This window comes from Oratosquilla oratoria, chromosome 8 (assembly GCF_046742065.1).
Source record: "Oratosquilla oratoria isolate Oo_2021 chromosome 8, ASM4674206v1, whole genome shotgun sequence".
NCBI classification, from domain to species: domain Eukaryota; kingdom Metazoa; phylum Arthropoda; class Malacostraca; order Stomatopoda; family Squillidae; genus Oratosquilla; species Oratosquilla oratoria.
The window spans coordinates 1203828-1215793 of NC_134784.1; positions in this window are offsets into that span (position 1 = coordinate 1203828).

Below are 11966 nucleotides of genomic sequence, written 5' to 3' on the forward strand. Positions count from 1 at the left end.
CTCCTCCTCCTCCTCCTCCTCCTCCTCCTCCTCCTCCTCCTCCTCCTCCTGTCCTCCTTTTATTCCTTCTCCGTCACCTCCTATTGTCCTTCTATCTCCTCCTCCTCCTCCTCCTATCCTCCTTGTCTTCCTCCTCCTATCTTCCTTGTTCTCCTCCTCTTTCTCATTTATCCTCCTCCTTCTTCTATCTTCCTCCTCCTCCTCCTCCTCCGGTCCTCTTCCTACTCCTATCCTGCTCCTCCACTTTTTCCTCCTCCTTCTCTTCTTATCCTCTTCCCCCTCCTCCTCCTCCTCCTCCTCCTCCTCCTCTTCCTCCTCCTCCTCCTTTTCTCCCCCTCCACCTCATATCTTCCTCTATCCCCTCCTAATCTCCATCTCCTCCTCCTCCTGTCCTCGTATCCTCATCCTACTCCTCCTACCCTCTTCCTCCTCCTGCTCCTCCTCTTTCTATCCTTCTCCCCTTGCAATCCTCCTCCTTTTCCTCCTTATCCTCTACCTCCTATCCTCCACCTCCTTCTATCCTTCTCTTCCTCCTTCTATCCTTCTCCTCTCCCTATCTTCCTCCTATTTTACTCCTCCTACTTCTATCCTCCTATCCTTTCTATTATCCTCCTCTTGTTCCTCCTATCCTCCTCCCCCTATCCTCTTGCCCTCCTCCCCTATCCTCCTATTCCTCCTCCTCCACCCCCTCTTCCTCCACCTCCTACTCCCTCTATCCTCCTATCCTTCTCCTTCTATCCCCTCCTCTTCCTACTATCCTACTATCCTCCTCTAAATGTTATTATCATCCTATCCTACTTCTCCTACTATCCTCCTCCTCCTGCTGTCCTACTCCTACTCTTCCTCCTCCTCCATTTCTCCTCTTCTTCCTCCTCCTCGTACTCTTTATCCTCTTCCTTCTATCCTCTTCTTCCTGCTCCCTTTATCCTCCTCCTCCTCCTTCTCCTAGTCTCCTCCTCCTGCTCCTCCTTCTCTTCCTTTTCCTATCCTCTTCCCCTTCTCCTACTTCTCCTATCCTTCTTCTCTACCTCCTTTTGTATTCCTCTTACGACTCCTCCTCGTCCTATTCTTCCTATCCTCCTCCTCTTGCTCTTCCTGGTCCTCCCTCTCCTCATCGTCCACCTCTTCCTCCTGTTTCCTTCTTCCAGGGGTCTCCTCCGGTGAGGTGGTGGGGGACCCTTGGCCTCCTTCCTTCACTAAATCGGGCGCCTTCCTAAAGCCACTCATACGTCCAACCGCAGATTCTGATTTTTATTTTACTGAAGAACTTTTCTGTGACACTCTAGTGGCCGAAAACAAAATCTCTTAACCCTATCACTGCCGGAGGCGACTTTTAGGTTCTTTCTTTGGCCTCCGCCAGGCGATCTTATTCAGCTGAGGGAAACCTCTTCGCAGTCAAAGAGCTCTTTTGCAACGTTCTTATGGGCTTTCAAACGTTTTTTCTGTTTTTTGGGGATTTAAATTATAATCTCTTTTCTTCTGTAGCCTCCCGAAGCCTTCATAGTCCAGACGTAATTTTTCTTTTTTATCTAGTCCGACAGGACGCAATCCTCTGTAGGCAGACATTTTCCAGTTGTGCTGGGTCAGCTTGGAGTGTCGATAAGCAGTTTCTAGCTGTTGACACTCTTTCCAGTTCGATTTTCGTGCTTCCCAATGCAGTTAAATACTTTCCAGTGGAGGAACAGCCTTCTCCATTTCTGGAAGTCGTTTTCATGTGGGCAATCACACTTTTCAAAAAATAAAGACTGCACTTTCTGTTGGGCTTTCCATTCTCCTGGAACACAATTTCCAGAAACTTGTTCCCAAAAGTTCTCTTCCTCTTCTGTGGCTTTTCTAGTCGCCAGGAGCACAATTCTCTATTGATTATATCCCCAAGAGATCTGTGTCTCTTTTGTGGCCTTTCCAGTTCCATGGAACACATTCTATACTGATTTGTCTCCAAGAGTTATGAACCTCCTTGGCGGACTTTCCACAGGATGAGGTCACGTTAACAGAGGCGGTTGCCCATGGGGGGCGGGGTAAAGATGCCCTCGAAGCGGTGAACTTATCCACGAATGGGCACTTTCTTCGAAATTAGTTGAAATTTCTTTGTGGACATTTAAGTCTGGAGTGGGCTAATACACCAGACTTTCCGTATATCTTTTGGGCTTTACACTTTCTGTATCTTTCTTTGGGTTTTCATTTTCACTTTCTGATTTTCTTTTTTATACTTTACAAGCACCTGGCTTCGCCAGCCACAGCTGCGCCGTGGGTGCTTGGCCTGCGGCGCTGCTTGCTTCGCTTCGCGCCCGGGCTACGCCCAGTTTTACCCGACAAAGTAATGCTTCATAAAACCTTCAGAAACACCGTTTTCAATTTGTCCATAAAAAAGTTCAAGACTGTCAAACATTTCATCGGAATATTGAAAAATTTGTTGTTTCGTAGAGAATCATTGAACTTAATCACCTTTCGATGAAATTCCCGCACAGATTCCTTAACACAAAATTTTTTGACCGCCTGGTATAAGCTTCGAAAATTTTGGTGTTCATTCCGTAGTCGGCAACTCAAACTCTTATCATTTTGTAAAGCGGGTTTTAAAATTTTCCGAGTACCTGTAACCCACTTCCAAAAATGTCATTGACGCTTATTTTTATCGGCTTCGGTTTCTAAAGGCATTGTTCCTGGTGATCTAATCGTAAGATTTGTTGCCCTCCTTTTCTAATTTGGTGAATTCAGCAACAGAAAATGAGCAAGATGTCGTCTTCCAGAAGGTTTTGCGTAAATTCTCCAAATGTGTTTTGTCACGTTTGTGGAGAATACACTGCCTGAAAATCGGAAAAACATTACGGACTTTGTTGAAAGAGCTTATATGGCATATTTTGGGGTCAAGCTGGGAGACCAAGATAAATACTGGGCACCGCATAGTATTTGCAAACAATGTACAGAGCATATGCGACAGTGGACTAAAGGGACAAGGAAAAGTATGAGAATCGCTGTACCAATGGTGTGGCGGGAGCCCAAAAATCACCTAGACGACTGCTACTTTTGTGCCCTAAATTTGAAGGGTATTAACAGGAAAAACCGACAAACGCTTGTCTATCCTAATCTTGCCTCAGCTATCAGACCGGTTCCACACAATGAAGAGCTTCCTATTCCTGTCTTCAGTGTCTTGCCTCAGATAACTTTGCCCTCAACTGAAGAAATCTCATCACCTGAAGATGACACTGGAGACGAAGACTTTTCAGGTACGACTTTACCTCAGCTTTTCTCCCAGGAGGAGCTGAATGATCTAGTTCGTGACTTGAACTCCCAAAAAACTCAGCAGAACTGTTGGCTTCCCGACTGAAAGAAAAGAATCTTCTAGAGAATGGTGTCCGTATAACCTTTTATCGGAGTCGGCATGAAGAGTTCCTTTCTTTCTTTATAAAAGAGGGAGAGTTGGTTTATTGCAGAGATATTAGTGGGCTTCTTAAAAAACTTGGTATTGAGGAATATAAACCAGATGAAAGGCGTCTTTTCATAGACAGCTCTAAGCGTAGTTTAAAAAGTGCATTGTTGCACAACGGGAATTTGTATGGCTCTGTCCCACTTGCCCACTCAACAACTTTTACGGAAAAATATGAAGAAATTAAGTTAGTTTTAAAGAAGATACGGTACCATGATCATAAATGGGTCATCTGTGTTGACTTGAAGATGGTGAATTTTCTCATGGGACAGCAATCTGGTTATACCAAATACCCATGCTTTCTTTGCATGTGGGACAGCAGAGACCGAGTAAACCACTATGTTAAGAAAGACTGGCCGCCTCGAACAAATATGGTTCCATGTAGAGCTGTCAATATATTGGAAGAACCTTTAGTTGAGCGAGATAAGATCATTTTCCCCCCTTTGCACATCAAACTCGGACTGATCAAGCAGGTCGTCAAAGCTCTTGACAAAAATGGGGAGTGTTTCAAATATATCTGCTATGTATTTCCAGAACTGACGATTGGAAAACTGAAAGCAGGGATTTTTGATGGACCACAAATACGTAAGCTCTTGAAGGATACAAACTTCATGAAAACGATGAGTGAACCTGAAGCATCAGCATGGCGCGCATTTGTTGAAGTAGTGCAAAATTTCCTTGGGAACCACAAAAGTGACAACTATAAGGATCTTGTTGCCAACTTAATATCAACTTTTGGTGAAATTGGTGCAAATATGAGCATCAAAATGCATTTTCTTTTCAGTCACCTTGATCGTTTTCCTGAAAATCTCGGAGATGTTAGCGATGAACAAGGCGAACGATTTCATCTGGACATCAAGGAGATGTAAACTCGGTACCAAGGACGTTGGGACTCTGTGATGATGGCAGACTACTGCTGGTGTTTAAAACGAGATTTACCAGCGGCTCAACATTCACGGCGCACAAAGAAATGTAAATTTATTCCTTGAATTTTCTGCCATAAAGCTTTTATATTATTTTTATATTTGTGCTCTTTCCTGTATAATGGCCCCGCTATTTCTTCCTATGTTTTGCTCATGTATGAATAAAATACTTTGTTAAGGAAACAGTCTTGTTTAATTCCAAAAGCAACCAAATATCAATTGTCGTATACTGTTCGAGAAGATTTTATGATGATTTTTATCACCCAACGTAACTAAAATGGAAATAAGAAGAGTCAAAAAACTAGATCTGATAGGGAAAAACTGAATTCATTTTTTAATTTAGCAGGCAAAACCACATAAGAATTCGCTAAAATATCTCAAACACCAGGAAAAATTTTTGTTGTTGTTGCCCAGTGTAATAAGTGGGAGTGGGATTGGGAGTGGGATGACGAGACGTGCCATAACATAAGCATAATTAAGGAGGCGCTCTTTATTTAATTTCTTGAGAACGCCTGTATCTAGTTTACTTTCCTTCGAGAGAGCACGAGGACCGCACAAAACTGGTAAGTCTTAAGTTAATATTAACCTGCTTTAAAAAGATCGTGATATGACATGTTAACAATGGGTTGAAGATACACTTCCAGAGCAGAATGAATGCATATTTTGGTAGACAGAAAAATACATTATGGTACAGCATGGACAATTATATGTTGCGCTGAGTAGAGTTAAGCAAAGGGAAATATTAAAGTGGTTTTAAATTATTCAAATTGTACAAAGAATGCTGTAAATATAAGAGCATTGTATTAATAAAGATTTTATTGACCATTGTATTAACAACGTATCATTTAAAATTTTATTTGACCCAACGGGGCACGGGTTGTCTAGCATATGTATGTATATATGCATATATATATATATATATATATATATATATATATATATATATATATAATATATATATATATATATATGTGTGTGTGTGTGTGTGTGTGTGTGTGTGTGTGTGTGTGTGTGTGTGTGTGTGTGTGTGTGTGTGTGTGTGTGTGTGTGTGTGTATACATATTATGTATATATACATATGTATATATATATATATATATATATATATATATATATATATATATATATATATATATATATATGCAAAGTAGACCATTTGGAAAAAGAAACTAACGAAGGAGAACGCTTTCGTATATTACATCTTCAGTGCAAAAAGTACTATGTACTTTTTGCACTGAAAATGTAATATACGAAAGCGCTCTGCTTCGTTAGTTTCTTTATATATATATATATATATATATACACACACACACACACACACACACACACATATATATATATATACATATATGTATATATATATTATATATATACATATATCATATATATATATATATATATATATGCTAATAAGAACACGGGTACGTGTGTTCACTTATGCAAAGTAAACCAGTTGGAAAAAGAAACTAACAAAGCAGAGCGCTTTCGTATATTACATCTTTAGTGCAAAAAGTACATAGTACTTTTTACACTGAAGATGTAATATCTTATTAGCATATATGTATATATACACACACATATATATGTATATATATATATATATTCAGTATATATATATATATATATATATATATATATATATATACATATGTATATATATATATATACGCACATATACAGTCAACTCTAAACGCAAGGATTACGTTCCTGGAGACCTCGTGTTAATCAAAATCGCGTTAGTTAAACATATTCCCATACGAAATAATAGTAATAGGATTGTTAGGGTCCTGGACACTGGGAAAGTCTTGTCTATTTTAGGATTTTGTTACTCTGAACTTGAACAAACACATTATTAATACATTTGTAGGTTACAGAAACAACAAAAACACACATTCTTTGTATTTATTTGTAGTACACAGTTATTCATGAAGCGAAGAAATTCCTAGATGAGGTACAGGATAATTTCCTAAAACAAGTGATTTCCGATCCTACGAGGGGACAAAATACCCTGGACTTAATTTTAACAAATAATGAGCGCCAAATTAGCAGCGTAATAGTGGGAGATAGTCTAGGCTCTAGCGATCATCAAGAAATAAGATTTAATGTTATTTGGGAAAAATGAAAAAGCACGAATAACGTTCAAGTACCAGACTTCAGGAAAGCAAACTTTGACAATATAAAAACCTATTTGAAATTGAATACGAAATGTCATGCGGACGTTTCAGACATTGTCGTTTCTCGTAGCGGGGCTGAGAGTCAGGTCGGTACCAAGAGCGGGGTCACGGAGGATAATATGCATACCTTAGGTCAGGTCATTTGGGGGCGAGGGCCCAACAGTCAGGTCAGCGATATAGAAGCATTGTATAGCAATCTAACTGATCTAATTACAAAGGATTACAAAGGCGGAGCATGCCGACAGGAGACCTTTTGGTCCATATCTAGGTCGGATGCGAAAAAAAGTCATAATAATAAAATAAATAAAAATTATAATAATGTAAATAACAAATAAAATACATAAATAAATGCATAGGTATAGTTAAATAATAAACAAACAGGTAAATAGTAAATAATAATAAACTAACATATAACTAATAGTAAATGAAAATCAGACAGACAAATAATAACAAAACAAAAACAAACAATATAAAATACATTATAATCATTACAGCATCTTGCTTAGGTGTTTATCTAAATGATTCTTAAAGCTTCGAACTGAACTCCATTGCACTACCTGTGCAGGAAGTTTATTTCATTCATTAACTACATAAGAACATAAGAACATAAGAAATAAAGGAGACTGCAAAAGACCATAAGGCCTACACTAGGCAGCTCCGTATCCATCACCACCTGTCATCCCCATCCATAAAGTTGTCTAATCGTTTTTTAAAACAACTGATAGTTTCAGCGCTTACTACATGGTTACTAAGTTTATTCCATTCATCGACCACCCTATTAGTAAACCAATTCTTGCCTATTTCCTTCTTAAATCTAAATCTGTCCAGTTTATACCCATTACTGCGAGTCCTGCCCTGTTGTTTTATTATGATGACCTTGTTTGCATCACCCTTGTTATAGCCTTTGATCCACGGTTGGCAAAGTTGTTTCTACCTACTTCCAAATTGAATCTATTTCCGGACACTTTGAGACCATTGTTTCTTGTCTGATTCTCATTCAATGTGAAAATTTGGTCACTTTTGATGTTGTCAATTCCCTTTAAAATCTTAAAGACCTGTATCAAGTCACCTCTGAGTCTACGCTTTTTTAGGGAAAACAGATTCATGTTTTAGTCGATTTTCGTATGATTTATTTTTGATATTTGGAATCAGTTTTGTGGCTCGCCGTTGTACTTTTTCCAATCTGTCAATGTCTTTAATGAGATTCAGTGACCATACGGAAACAGCATATTCCAAATGTGGACGAACGAACGATTTATAGCTTGTTAATTAGCGATGGACTTTTGAAATCAAAAGATCGCGCAATCAGTCCTAGAATCTTATTTGCTTTCTCAGAGGCTGAAATACACTGCTTGGATGATTTGAGGTCGTTACTGATAATTACGCTGAGATCTTTTTCTTTATCCACTTTTGTTAACGAATTTCCAAATAACTTGTAATCGTACTTACTGTTATTTTTACCTATGTGCATTACCTTGCATTTACTTGTGTTAAATTTCATTAGCCACTTTTCAGACCATTGCTGTAATTAATGCACAAAACACATTTATCCCCCTTAAGTCAATACGGGAAAATAGTAATACTCCCAAATGGATGACGGACAGATTGAAACATGAGATCGGAATGAAAAGAGGACTTTACATAAAAATAAAAAACGGGGAATCACACCTTAGATCAAGATATAACGAAATGGCAAAGCTGGTTAAAAGGAATACACGTACAGCGAAACGTAATTATGAAAGCAGGGTGGCCAGTCAAGCAAAATTTAACCCAAAGGGTTTCTTTCACCTCTATAGAACAAAAAATAAAGAATAGGACCAATTAAAAACGATGAAAATGACATGATAGAATCGGAGGAAAAAATGAGTGAGGAGTTTAACAATTATTTTCTATCGGTGTTTACTAATGAAATGTTAGATAAAGTACCTGACTGCGATCCGATTTACAGAGGGGATTAAGAAAGTAGTCTATCTAATATCAGCATTAGTAAAGAAGAAGTAGTCAAGCAGATTGACAGACAAAAGCTACAAAATCTCCGGGTTCAGACAAAATTTTTCAAAGAATGCTTAAGGAGTGTAAATTTGAAATCTGCGACCAGTTAACTGAAATATTCAATAAATCGGTAGACACTGGTTTTGTGCCAACTACTTGGAGGCAGGCAAACGTTGTTCCTATTTTTAAGAAGGGATATAGATCGTCCATATGCAACTACAGGCCAATCAGTTTGACATTGGTTATAAGAAAAATGCTTGAATCAATAATAGTAAATAGACTCAGAGAACACATTGAAGGGCATAATTTAATTCGTGATTCACAGCATGGTTTCTCCAAGGGTAAGTCATGTGTGACTTATCTTCTATCCTTTTACACTAAAGTATATAAGGCGTCAGATAACAATGAAAATTACGATGATATTTACCTTGACTTTAGCAAAGCGTTCGACAAGGTGCCTCACCAGAGACTACTAAATAAAATCAAAGCCCATGCCATAGGAGGAAAAGTGTTACAATGGATTAGAGCTTGGATTAGTAACAGAAAACAGCGGGTCACCATAAATGGAATTAAATCTAGGTGGGGCATTGTTACTAGCGGGGTCCCCCAGGGCTCGGTTTTGGGTCCCTTGTTCATTATGTACATAAACGACTTAGACGACGGGATAAATAGTGATGTTAGTAAGTTTGCGGACGACACTGAAATAGGACACCTAATTAGGTCAGGAGACTACGCAGAGATTCTGCAGGATGATCTTAATAAATTATTAACATGGTCGGAGAAATGGCAAATGAACTTCAATATCTCTAAGTGTAGCGTGTTAAACGTAGGGCTACACAACCCCAAAAATAGATACATCTTAGATAACACGTTTTTAGAAAAATCTGAGTGCGAGAGGGACTTGGGAGTTCTGGTGAGTCCGGACCCTAAAACCAGGAAGCAGTGCATTAGCGTCAGAAATAAAGCTAACAGTGCATTAGGTTTCATTGCTAGGACGATAACGAATAGAAGTGCAGAGGTAATTACTAAACTCTATCTAGCGATAGTTAGACCCATCCTTGACTATGCGGTACAGTTTTGGTCTCCGTCCTACAGAATGGACATAAATTCACTAGAATCAGTACAGAGAAGAATGACCAAAATGATACATGGACTCGGAAATTTGCCTTACGAAGAGAGGCTTAGGCACCTAAACTTACACTCTCTGGAAAGACGCAGAGTGCGGGGTGATCTAATAGAAGTATTCAAGTGGATCAAAAGCTATAACAAGGGAGATGCAAACAAGGTCATCATAATAAAACAACAGTAATGGGTATAAACTGGACAAATTTAGATTTAAGAAGGAAATAGGCAAGAATTGGTTTACTAATAGGGTGGTCGATGAATGGAATGAACTTAGTAACCATGTAGTAAGCGCTGAAACTATCAGTTGTTTTAAAGGACGATTAGACAACTTTATGGATGAGAACGACAGGTGGTGATGGATACGGAGCTGCCTAGTGTAGGCCTTATGGTCTTTTGCAGTCTCCTTTATTCTTATGTTCTTATTTTCATTTTATGTGCGCACTCGTCACCAGCCGCTCTCGTCACCAGCCACTCTCGTCACCAGCCGCTCTCGTCACCAGCCGTTCTCGTCACCAGCCGTTCTCGTCACCAGCCACTCTCGTCACTAGCAGCTCTCGTCACCAGCAGCTCTCGTCACCAGCCCCTCTCGTCACCAGCCCCTCTCGTCACCAGCCGCTCTCGTCACCAGCCACTCTCGTCACCAGCCGCTCTCGTCACCAGCCACTCTCCTTCCATTTTCTTTTCAATTGTGAGTCTTGATTTCTTAGGAGCACTTTCCTGTGATGTGGAGGGACGCTTGGGTGCCATAGGAGAGTGAACTTGTACGCAGACACTTCCCCTCTCAGTGCTCTTACCGCCAAATTGTCGTGTTATTTAAAACAATCCTTAAAAATTAACTCGTGTTAAATCGAAAACGCGTTAGTTAAACTCATGTTAATTGAGAATTGACTGTATATATATATATATATATATATATATATATATATATATATATATATATATATATATATATATGTAAGTAACACACAAGAAACCAGCGGCGGCACCAAGAATTTTTAGTTGGGGAGGCTAGGGGGTGGGGGCTGAGCAAATTTTCGGGGTGGCTTATAGTACTACAGTTTCCGCGTTAGCGCCAATCCGAAAGGCGTAGTCCAAGGTCCGGCATGGGGTCAAAGGGGCCTTCCTAGGGTCCTTGGTGGGGTCCAGGGGCACCGCCCTGACGGGAGATCTGCTAGGGTTTTTTGTTAGGGGCTGAGGAGGGACTTGATATGTTGACGAGGGGGTGATCTCAGAAAATAAACTCAGATGATGATCATTCACGAACATCTGAACATGGGAGGCATACCATGCTGTTTTGATCCCGGTAAAAAAGTTGATTTTCTAACCTCACTTATCCATTGTTCGAGTGAGGTATATCGAGTTTCCAACCCCACTGCTGGAGGTCTATTATCATCACTTCACCGAGCTGCTATTCCACTTAGGTTGCAAAAAATGACACAGTACTTTGGGCAGGATTGTAATCACAACCCCCTCTACATGCTCTGCATGCTGTGACTAGGGTTTCTTGAGCTGGATTAAATGTCTATGAATGTGGTATTGTTGTCTGTCAATCATCAAATTATGCAATTGGGCAAAGAAGGAAACCAAGTGTATATTTTTACCATTGACCAATTCATCATGCAGTACATACCATAGGAAATTCAGGGCCAATGTGGAAATTCAAAAGCTTCTTGTATAGTATTGTGGGCCCTGGCATCTAATCACCCTTTTAACCCATGTGGCATATACGACTGTGCAAATTGCTTCATGAAACATTACTTGAAGTAGGCTATATTTCTTCAATTGTCGAATGAACAAAAATTGAAATAAAAACAAAAACAAAAAGGTTTTACGGTTTGTAAAACATTTATATGAATGAAAATGAAATTCATATATAGCTGAACAAACACTTTTGAAACATAAGCACTTCCCTAAAAACTATTTACATATTTCGATAACAGAAATATAATCCTCTTGCTAAACTTAATTGCAAGTTGTTCCTTAAGAATAGCTTTAAAAACATATAGAAATACATGTTTTCTTCATTCAGTGTCCTTCATATGAAAATGCCAGTAAGTCCTTGATGTTTTGATATTTCATGGATTTCAACCATAAACAGAAAGTTAAAAAAAAAAAAAGAGAAACTCACGGTGATATATCTCAGGAAATACATCGTTCCACCTACTTTAAAGTAATACGCCTATTCCTATGGTTGGCAGTAAATGCATCGATGATCATATCCCTGTCTAACTTCTTTGCTCTTTGGGAATTGATGTTTAATACTCCAAGATTACTGGTACGTTTGTCACCGCTACTGTTGCGCAAGTAGGTTTTCAATTGTTTTAGGCA